Source organism: Galeopterus variegatus, unplaced genomic scaffold (genome assembly GCF_000696425.1).
Source record: "Galeopterus variegatus unplaced genomic scaffold, G_variegatus-3.0.2 Scaffold334, whole genome shotgun sequence".
Taxonomy (NCBI): Eukaryota; Metazoa; Chordata; class Mammalia; order Dermoptera; family Cynocephalidae; genus Galeopterus; species Galeopterus variegatus.
Window position 1 is genome coordinate 394,091 of NW_007726445.1, and position 11,180 is coordinate 405,270.

General features: G+C 39.2%; 1 pseudogene; it reads right to left on the reverse strand.

The window, feature by feature from the left end:
- Positions 1-7,354: 7,354 nt before the first annotated feature.
- On the reverse strand, positions 7,355-8,170 carry LOC103586370 (annotated as a pseudogene).
- Positions 8,171-11,180: the final 3,010 nt, after the last annotated feature.

Genomic DNA, 11,180 nt, shown 5'->3' on the forward strand with positions numbered 1-11,180 from the left:
AAAAAAAAAAAAAAAAAAAAAAAAAAAAAATATATATATATATATATATATATATATATATATACTTATATACACACTTTAGAGGGAGCTTGTCAAATTCCACAAAACAACTTGTTGAAATTTTCATTGGCATTGCATTGATTAGATAAATCAATTTGTGGAGATGATTGAATCTTCCAATTCATGAACATGTTTTATCTCCATTTATTTAAGTCTTCTTTATTTTATTTATTTTTTTGGTGGCTGGCTGGTATGGTGATCCAAACTCTTGACCTTGGTGTTACAACACTGGACATTAACCAACTGAGCTAGCTGGCCAGCTGATCTAGGTCTTCTTTAATGTCTTTGAATAACACGTTATCATTTTTACCATGTAAGTACTTAATTGTAAAATTTATTGATGTCGAGAATGGCATATTGTAAAAATTATATTTTCTGTTTGTTGTTGGTATAGAAATGTAATTGAATGTTTTATACTTTAAAATTTTTTAATTGTGTAAAAAACATACGGTATAACATAAAATTTACCATTTTAACCATTTTTTAAGTGTACAGTTCAGTAGTGTTAAGTATATTAACATTTTTATGCAATAAATCTCCAGAACTTTTTCATCTTGCAAGACTGAAACTCTGTATCCATTAAAGGACAACTGCCTATTTCTTTTTCTCCCCAGCCCCTGGAAATTATCATTCTACTTTCTGTTTCTGTGGATTTGACTACCCTAGGTACCCCAAATAAATGGAAGCATACAGTATTTGTGTTTTAGTAACTATTTATTTCATTTAGCATAATGTCCTCAAGGTTCATCCATGTTGTAGCATGTGACAGGATTTCCTTCCTTTTTGTAATTGAGTTTTGTGTTGAATTTATTTATTTATTTATTTATTTATTTTTAAAAGATGACTGGCGAGGGGATCTTAACACTTGACTTGGTGTTGTCAGCACCACACTCTCCCAAGTGAGCCATGGGCCGGCCCTTGTGTTGAATTTATATCCAGGAACTTTGCTAAACTCTTATTTCTAATAGTTCATCTTTAGATTCTCTTAGGTTGTCTTCAGAGCCAATTATATCAACCTGCAAATAATGAAAGTTTTGCTTTTTCTCTTTTTAGTCCTTATACCTTTTGTATATTTTTCTTGCCTATTGCACTGGTAAGAACTTCTAGTATGTTGTTAAATAGAAGTGGTAGAGGATACTCCTTTCTTGTTTCTGATCTTAAAAAAGACCTCAATTTTTCACCATTAAATATATCCATTAAATATAAGTATATTTGCAATAGGTTTTTTTTTTCTTTTTAACAAAGAAATCTTTTATCAGAATTAATAATAGGGCTGGCTGGTTAACTCACTTGCCTTATAATACCAAGGTCATAATACCAAACCGGCCAGCTGCCAAAAAAAAAAAAAAAAGAGAAACTAAAAATAAAGAAGTTTTTTTATTCTCAGGTTTTTGATATGATATTAAATTTTCAAATGCTTTTTCTGCATATATTAAGATGATTATTCAATTTTTTCCTTTAATCTGTTAATGAAATCTATAACTTTCTTTTCTTTTCTTTTTCTTTTTTTTTTAATAAAGATGACCAGTAAGGGGATCTTAACCCTTGACTTGGTGTTGTCAGCACCACGCTCAGCCAGTGAGCTAACCGGCCATCCCTATATGGGATCCGAACCCGTGGCCTTGGTGTTATCAGCACCACACTCTCCCGAGTGAGCCACGGGCCGGCCCGTATAACTTTATTTTTTAATATCAAACCAAGTTTATATTCTTGGGATAAACCCAACTTGCTTATGACATATATGAATTTTTATATATTGCTGAATATCGTTTGCTAGTATTTTATTTCAGATTTTTATCTATATTCTTGACTAAGATTGGCTTGCAATTCTCTTTTTCTATTTGTCAATGTCAGGTTTGTATATAAAGGTTATACTGGCTACATAGAATCATTTAGCATATTTTGTAAAAAGCAGAAATTGTTCCTCATGTTTTCATAAATTTCACTGGTAAAATTTGGCAAATTTTCTTCTTTGTAAGATTTTTAAACTACTGATTTAATTATTTAGATGTTTATAGAGCTGTTCAGTCTTTCTATTACTTCTTGTGACAGTTTTGTTGAGTTTTTTTTCCTAGAAATTTATCCATTTCATCTATGTTTTAAAATGTATTGCTATGAAGTTATTCATTATATCCTCTTATTATCTGTAATACGAAGCGTTTGTAGTTATGCTCTCCCCTACCTTTTATTTGTTTTCTAATGTTAATTTGTGCCTTTCCTTTCTTTTTATTTTTCTCGAGTAATATTGCTAAACTATTCTCTTTCAGTTTTTCTGAAGAAGCAGCTTTGGTTTTGTTAATTCTCTCTATTATAGTGCTTGTTTTCTATTTCATCAAATTCTATTCTTGCTTTTATTTTCTTCCTTCAACTTTGTGTGGTTTTATTTTGAGATGACTCATTTATTTTTAGATTTTTGTCTTTTTCAATATATTGCCTGAAGGCTGTACACTTTCCTCTAAGTACTATTTTAGCCACACATCATGTATTTATATTGTTATATAAATGTATGTAAATATATAATTGAATTGCTTAGTTCTAAGCATTTTCTAATTTCCACCATAATTTCCTATGTTATGACTATTTCTTAGAAGTCTATATTTTAATTTTAAACATATGCCTTTTTTTCTAGTTATCCTTGTGGTATTGATTTTTAACTTAATTGCATTGTGTTCCGATAGCAGGAGAGTATAACATTCATCATATGAAATATGGTAAGACTTTTTCTCTGCTTTCCTCTAGCATGTAGGCAATTTTCATATAAGTAGTGTGGGTGCTTCTGAAGAATGTATATTTTATAATTGTGTGAGGAAAATAGAGTAGTTTTAGTCAGGCCCCCTTGCCTCAGGTCTGGTTAGGGGTGGTGCAGCACATTCTTTGTAAACAAGTTGTGTTTGGATGGAGTTAGTGCCCATGTAGCCAATGTATCTTTTTAGTTTTGTTGCTATTCTTGTGTTCTGCAGTTCCTGAAGCAGTGGCTGGAGGGCAGAGCTTGCATCTAAAAATAGAGCATGTTTACTTTGCTGGCAGCTGCTCAGTTTTTCTTTGGACTTTGCTGGTAGCAGTTGAGTTTCTGAGTTTCTCTGTGGACTGCCTAGCTCTCTGAGGTGTGTGTGCTGAATAAAGACTACTCTTTCTTCAACCAAGCCTCCAAGGACCTTTTTGCCAGTTACCTCGCTCATAGACCTGCGTGTGAAGGGTTTGTGACCCAGTCTGGACAACAGGCTTGAGGGGTCTTTGAGCTCCAGACCCGGCCCTAACTCTCCAAATTGTCTATTTTCTTTTTTTTTTTTCCTTTTTGTCTTTTTTCGTGTCCGGCAACGGATCGCAACCCTCAGTGTCATGCCCGTACCAGACCGGGACCGGCAACGGGATCACAACCCTCGGTGCTGCGCCCACACCTCGCTCAGCCAGTGAGCGGGAACCGGTCTGTATGTGGGATCCGAACCCTCGGCGGGAGCACCACTGCACTCCCAAGCGGCACAGTGCGCCACCGGGCTGGCCCAAATTGTCTATTTTCTTATTGAGTTTTTGTCTGCTCATTCTCTCAATTACTGAAAGAAGCACGTTGGAATATTCCACCAAGACTGAACTTATTAATTTCTTTTTGTAATTCTACCAATATCTGTTTTATTTATTTTGAGGCTATATTGTCAGGTGCAAACAAGTTTATAATTATTATGTCTTCTGAAAATGTATTAATATGTAGTGACTTTTTTCTCTAATGCTTTTTGCATGTTATATTATAGTTTTGTATTAATCCACTTTTGTTTGGTTAATGTTTACATAGTATATATTTTTTCATTCTTCTCTTGTCAATCTTTTGATATTCTTTTGCTTTAGGTTTGTCTTTTATAAACAACACATATGGACTTAAAAATCTGATCTCATCTTTCTCTTTTAACTGTATGAGTTAGTGCATTCATATGTATTGAAATTACTGATATATTTGTTCTAGTCCTACCATCTTTGCATTTTCTATTTTTCCACATTTCTCCTTTTTGTCTTTTTTTCGTGACCAGCAACGGATCGCAACCCTCAGTGTCGCACCCGTACCGGACCGGGACCGGCAACGGGATCGCAACCCTCGGTGTTGCACCCGCACCTCGCTCAGCCAGTGAGCGGGAACCGGTCTGTATGTGGGATCCAAACCCTCGGCGGGAGCGCCGCCGCACTTCCAAGCGGCGCACTGTAGCAGTGCGCCACCGGGCCGGCCCTATTTTTCCACATTTCTTATGTTTCCTTTTCTTGTTTTTATTGATTGAAGTAATTTTTTTCTCATTTTACTTTTTTTTCTTATTAGTCTGGAATATATTCTATTTCTTTGTCAACTTAAATAACAAACAGAGATATTCTGTGAAAGAATAATGAGTTTAATTGGGAATAAATTTTGCAATAGGAATACATGTGTGATAGTAAACTGTGCATATTCAGGGAGGTAAAGGAAGATAAAGTTTTTTTTTTCTTTTAAATTTATTTATTCATTAATATTATTTTTTTTTACATTCTAAGATGTGAAGCAGTTTGGGAGGAGAGGGAAATGCAAAGGGGGAGGGAAATAGGGTGGGAGGAGGAGGAAGAAGGGGGTATGTGACTGAGGTCCATGGCACCCCCCATTCTGGCAGGGGAGACCAGGGGGCTTCCAGTGGTGGCTCAGTGGTTGTTGCTGGGCTTGTTGTGGATGTCAAGGGGGCGTGGCTGAGGCCCTGAGTCCCCCATTGCCCTGGCTCGGGGCCCCAGAGGGCTTCTGGTCCTTCTAGGTGTGATAAGTGTCCTTTGGTGGTGTTAGACCTTTACTAGTTAATATCAAACTTTGTCTCTGATTTGTGGGTATTTTGTTTTTTCTTTCAATTCTATGTTGGATTATTCACTGTTCCCACCACTTAAACTCTGCACTGAAACTAATTTGTCCTTTGCTTACTTCTAAAATGGGGGAACTTCCTGTGGGGACCAGTACTTGAGCTCTGTGGTTGAGCTAAATTGCTTCTTTGCTGCTGATTCCCTGGGGGAGGCTTTTTGTGCAGCTCAGGTTTTAATTGTTGACCTTGTATATACTTCCAGGTCTTGTGAAATCAGGTACACTGGGGTTGTGGGAAACTCTGGTCTGGGCCGGAGTCTTTTCAGCAAACTGTACCCCCTGCAGTTCTATATTCCTGACCAGTCTACACACAGTGGTCCTGTGCTGATTGGAGGGCAGACCAGCTGTCCACGCTGTGTCCCAGTGTCCTCCCGGTGGGCCCATCTCCTCCACTGCCTGTACTCCAAACAATTCTCATGGGATGGGCCATGTGCCAGTCCCTTGCAATGACTCACTGGCATCTGAGTGACTCCTTTTTTCAGTTGTCTGTGGCTCCTCCGTCCCATGTGGGTCCACAGGACCCCTGTTAAGTGGTCTTGCTTGTGTGTGGGCCACCAAGGTCCTCTTCTCCCCTGCCGTCTCCAAGCAACTTCATAGGAAGGGCACAGCTGCGGCTTTTGCCAGCTCTTGCTCTTGTGCTCACCAGCTCCAACCTTGAAGCAGCTGGGGCATGAAATGGCGGGAGTGATCCTTTCTTTCTCTCATCGTGGCTTCTCCTGCCTTCATGAACTCCGTAGGTCTCTCCTCTTCTTCCCCTGAGCTCTAATGGCTCCAACTTGGCTGTTGTTGCTTTTCAATAGTTGTAAATTCATTGATTTATGGGATAGAGTGACACTAGGGACCGTCTATTCCACCATCTTGACTGGAAGCCAAGACAAAGGTTTTTAAAGGAAAAATGATGAAAGATTACATACTTGTTTTGGGATAATTATCCTTGGCTACAAGGATCAATAACAAGGGTGACACCAGTGGGAGGTTGGACAGGTAGTTGCTGGGCAGACGTCCTTGCAGAAGTATTTTTTGTGTAAGGTTGTGATGGCTTCTGTGCAAGGTTGTGGTTTTGTTTTGCAAAGTCCCTTGTGATAGTTCTTGTTATCAGGCATAAGTGCATGAGAAGACCAGGCCCCTCCCCGACCATGGCCTTTCCTGGCTCTATTTGTCAGGTTTTTTTTTTTTTTTTTTTTTTTTTTTAACACATATAACTCCATTTTGATTCTGACAATTTGCACACCTGTTATTTCAGTTGTTACCTTAGATTATTAAGATGCATATTGATTACTTAAGAGTATAAAATAATTCAATATTTTTTCCCTTCTCCTAAACAAATAAGGATCTTACAGTCCCTTAATTATGATCAACACTTCCTAACTTACCCATTATTTTTGTCAGGTATCTTGGTATTCTTTTTTTGGCCCCACAAGTGATTGTCATTATTATTTTATGGAGTTAGTCACACATTTATTTATTTATTTATTTTATTTTATTATTATTTTTTTTTTAAAGAAGACCGGTAAGGGGATCTCAACCCTTGGCTTGGTGTTGTCAGCACCATGCTCAGCCAGTGAGCGAACCGGCCATCCCTATGTGGGATCCGAACCCGTGGCCTTGGTGTTATCAGCACCGCACTCTACCGAGTGAGCCACGGGCCGGCCCGAGTTAGTCACACATTTAGCCACACATTTACTGTTCTTTTTGCTCAATTTTCCCTATGTTTGATATTCATCCTTAAGCATTTTCTTATATTTTGGTGGCAAATTCTCTTAGGTTTTTTTCCTCTTTTTCTTGTCCTTTTCTTGAAAGGTATTTTTGGTTGGTTGAAAGTAATTTTCTCATTGTTCATTTAAGCTATTATCTACTGAATTCTTGTTTTTATTTAGATTTAGCCTCTGAATATTTCTTACTAAATTGCTTACTGATGCATTTTATTTATTATAATTATTTAAAAAATTTTTTTTAAGCAAATAGCAAATGCGTTTTTATTCAATATTTTAAAAATACAGACTTTGTGGCAATTTATAAATTTCTATCATAATAGTAAATTGGTACTTTAAACCAAGAAAACAATATAACCAAAAATTCATTTCCAAATACCCAGCAGGAAAAATACCCCCACAAAGCAGTACAGGGGTGGTTCACATTAATACATAATTTTGCTTTAAAAAAAGATGATTGTTGCAATCAGGTATATAATCACTTAGTTATGTCTAAGTTCTGTTAAAAATTTGCTCTTTTAGAGAATCCAACTTAATCACCTTGTACTTTTCTTCAGTGACTTTCTCCAAACAATGGTAGCAGTACTCCCTGATGGACAGAATGCAGGAATCATACGGATGTCTGCCATATAGTCTTGGCGCCAAGGGAGCCCACCGCTAACTTGTGAAATAGGATGAGTTTGGAAAGTAACAATGAGGTGGTAACTAACCAAAGTACTAATTGTTATCAAAAATTAACAGCTTTAGATATCTGTGTTTTGGGTTTTTGTGGTTTAGGTGCATCCAGAATTTCTTCATAGTCTGCACTCATTCCGTTTGCCCAGCAACCAACTGTGACCATTTGATCTGAATTCTGACTTTCAGGGCAATCTTTCTTAAAATGTTCCACAGAGCCACAAAGTTTGCAACCACCACCATCAGCATAGAGTTCTTTTAGATTATCAGGACAAGATCTGGACAAGTGCCCCATATCCCCACAAACAAAACATTTTGCAAAAGGAGATTCACCAAGAGCTGGGTCTACTTTAGCTTTGCACTTAGTTATTTTGTGCTCTGTGGACCCACACTGATAACATATTCCTGTGCCCATATCTTGATTTTCAAGGGCAGCCGGACAATCTGCAATTCCATGGCCAGGTTTTCTACAATGGAAACATACCATTGCATTTTTCTTTGCTGCTTGTCGTTTTAATCATCTTCCTTCCTGTTGACTGTCTTTCTTTAAGGCAACTACAATTTCGTCCCTTAGTTGCTGACTGTCTGTTGCTATCATCTCGCCATTGTGAGCCACCTGTGAGTTCTGTCTTAGGTACTCCATGAATCCATTCACATCTTCATTTAAGTACTCTTTTTTCTTTTTGTTCTTTTTATGTCTTGCTTGGGGTGCAACATTTTTAAGGGACAGTCTATTGGCTTCACGTTGTTTACACTTTGGTAGGTTTTGGTTTGCTCCCCCAAAGGGTCCCTTCTTCATGTTCTCCCATGATGTTGCAGGCAACGGTCTCTTGTTATGTGTGGTAGTAACTCGTGCCCACCCGGTCATGATTTCATCCAATGTACCTTATCAATTGTGCGTGAACCCTCCAGAGCAGCCTACTGGTGCATTTTAAAAAGGGTTTTTCATATTTTATGCAGCATTGAGATGTTTCTGGTTGGCCAAGTTACCTATTCTTCCATTATTTATTCTTTTATTCCACAAATATGCACTTAGAGAGTGCCTTCTGTGTGCCAGGAACCTTCCTCATTGCTGGGGCTGCCATAATGGATGAGATCCACTCTCTGCCCTGAGGGAATTCCCTGCCCTCGACAATTCAGAGGAAGCCATTTCAGTTTACTTGGATAGGTGGTTTTAATGGATTTCATAGCTGTGATAAGATACCTCGCAAACATCTATTGCCAACTGCTTTGCACAGGAGCGAGGCTGTAGATCTAAAGAAGTGTGGCACACCAGAGCTGGGGGAGATCTTAGAGACAGTCTATTGCAGAGTGTCAAAGCTGTGTTCCCTGGAGGCACCTTAGGCAGGGCTGCTGAGAAAAGTGTTATGCACAAAAAAGCCCTGGCAGGGGAGTCAGTGGGGGCTGAAATTCAGCCTGCTGCATCTCTCTGGAAGATGAGACACCTTTTTCTCATTTGCACAAAGGCATCATGTAGATGAGAAGGCCCAAGGATGTTATATAACTCAAGGAGTAAGGGGCATGCCTGGTGGCCAGGGCTCTGGGACTTCTTCCTAGTTTCTGGCTTGGACAATCACTTTCACTTATTATATGTATGATTTCTTCCTAGAAATTCATTAAAAAAACCAACACAGAGTTCTGGAGATAGATATATATATATATATATATATTTTTTTTTTTTTTTGAAAATCAATAATGTGGTTCCCTCTGGCCTCCATTTCCAAGGAGGGAAAGTAATTTGGTGGCTTCATTTGGTCAGGATCACATAGATAGAGGCTGACTGGAAGTTGGTCTATTCACCCTGTTGGAGTAAGCAGGATTGAAACCATGTTGGGACCTAAAACCACATGGGCTCTAAAAGATTTTAAAAGGACATAGGGTTTTTTTTTTGGCATGCATTTCTCTGAGTTCCCTCTTTTGCCATGGTTATTTGATGTTTTGATCCTTGTTTATGGGGCAAGATGACATTATTTATATAAATGTAAAGTTGTTTTGCAGCCAGACTGAAGCTCAAAACTTGCAGACTTGCAGGTACTATCCAGACCCTGGGAAACCAAGACATCGATAAAACTATGCTGATTCCACCCCTCCAGCAGGACCCTGAGATAACAGCAAAGATGTGAGCAAAAACCAGGCTGAGTCTTGGCAAGACCTTTCAGCTGGCTCCTTGCGTGTAGGCCCTGTGGCCCATGTCTCTCTCCCTCTGCTCTTTATTTCCCATGTTCCATTCCCTCAACCTCCTCTTTAAAAACCCCTCAGTAAATCCGAGTCTTTGAGATGGCTTTAGCCTGGCCATCCTCCTTCAGTTTTACTGGAGAGATGGGTGAGCCTAACATCTCGCCTCAGGTCACCAGTATTCCTGAATAAAGTCTGGCTTCTGTTTTCACCAACATTTGACTTTTGAATGGTTTGCTTTCTAAAGGGGGCCAGCAGCTGGACCTGGGTTCAGTAACAAGATTTTGGGGAGCCTCAGACAGGAGCTGAGTGCTCCCTGGTATCACATGGGGTGCTCTGGACAGATAGATACCTTATTAATTACCTTACAGAAAATAATCAGTGTGTCTGTCCTACCCTGGGACAACACAATAAAAGCCATGTTCTATTCAAGGACCAAACATCCAAAGGCTAGGGACAAGGAAAAATGATTTTTCTCTGGCCAAGCCCATGGTGCAGTCGGGAGAGTGCGGCGCTGGGAGCGCAGAAGCGCTCCCGCCGCGGGTTCGGATCCTATATAGGGATGACCAGTGCGCTCACTGGCTGAGCGCGGTGCGGCCGGTCTCAAAAAGGACAAAAAAAAAAAAAAAGATTTTTCTCAACTTATAAAAGGGGAGGAAATTCGTTAGAGCACAGTGTAGATAACACCACGGTCAAGGAGTCAGGTGTTCAAACCCCCAAACCAGCCAGCTGCCAACAAAAGGGATGGGGGAGAGCAATTGTCCTCCTCTCCTTCTGAAATGGTCTCCTTGGAAATGTCATGGGCCTGAACCCTAACACCCACCCTTTGGAATGTAATAAAATCTATCCAGGAACCAGATAGCCCTGGGTGCCTGGGCTTTTCCATCCCGGCGTTGTCTCTAAGTTCTGGGTCATCATCCCTTTTGAAGTGTAAATACGTAGGGAGACAGGCTCCAGTCTCCCAGGCCCTGGGGCTTAACCTAGGGACCTGCTCCAGGTGGTGAGCGTTTGACTCTCTCTCTTCTAGATAAGAGAAGTTTTATTATCTGTTTGGATCACAGCAATTGACAACACAAATGGCTACAATCTAATTCTCAAGGTATGGGAGAGTCTCAGGAGGCAAGAGCTTTGAGAAATTCACTGGAATTGTTTTATTTCCCCACAATCAAATAAACAGTGTTAATAAACTAGAATGTATTCTTCCAAAGCTTTCTTTATGATCAAGTCACTATGTATAAATATAGTTATTCCACATTTAAGAGATGTTTTTGTATAATGTAATTGCATTTTATTTTATTTTATTTACTTATTTATTTATTTTTTAAAAAGATGACTGGTAAGGGGATCTTGTTGTAAGCACCATGCTCAGCCAGTGAGCGAACCGGCCATCCCTATATGGGATCCGAACCCGGGGCCTTGGTGTTATCAGCACCGCACTCTCCCGAGTGAGCCATGGGCTGGCCCCTGTAATTGCATTTTAAAAATGGGATTGTGATGTATACTTCTTTGCATTTTATTTGTTCTCCATTTAATATGTCATGAAAATCCCTTCAAGTCAACTGGTAGAGAGAGAAAAGGTAAATTTTTTTCCTAATGGCTGTATACTATTCCGAGGTACAGAAGTACCACAGTTTATCTGGCCATTTCCTATTTCCCTCATGATGGGCCTTTCTTCCTCCATTTTTTTCACTACAAGCAGTAAT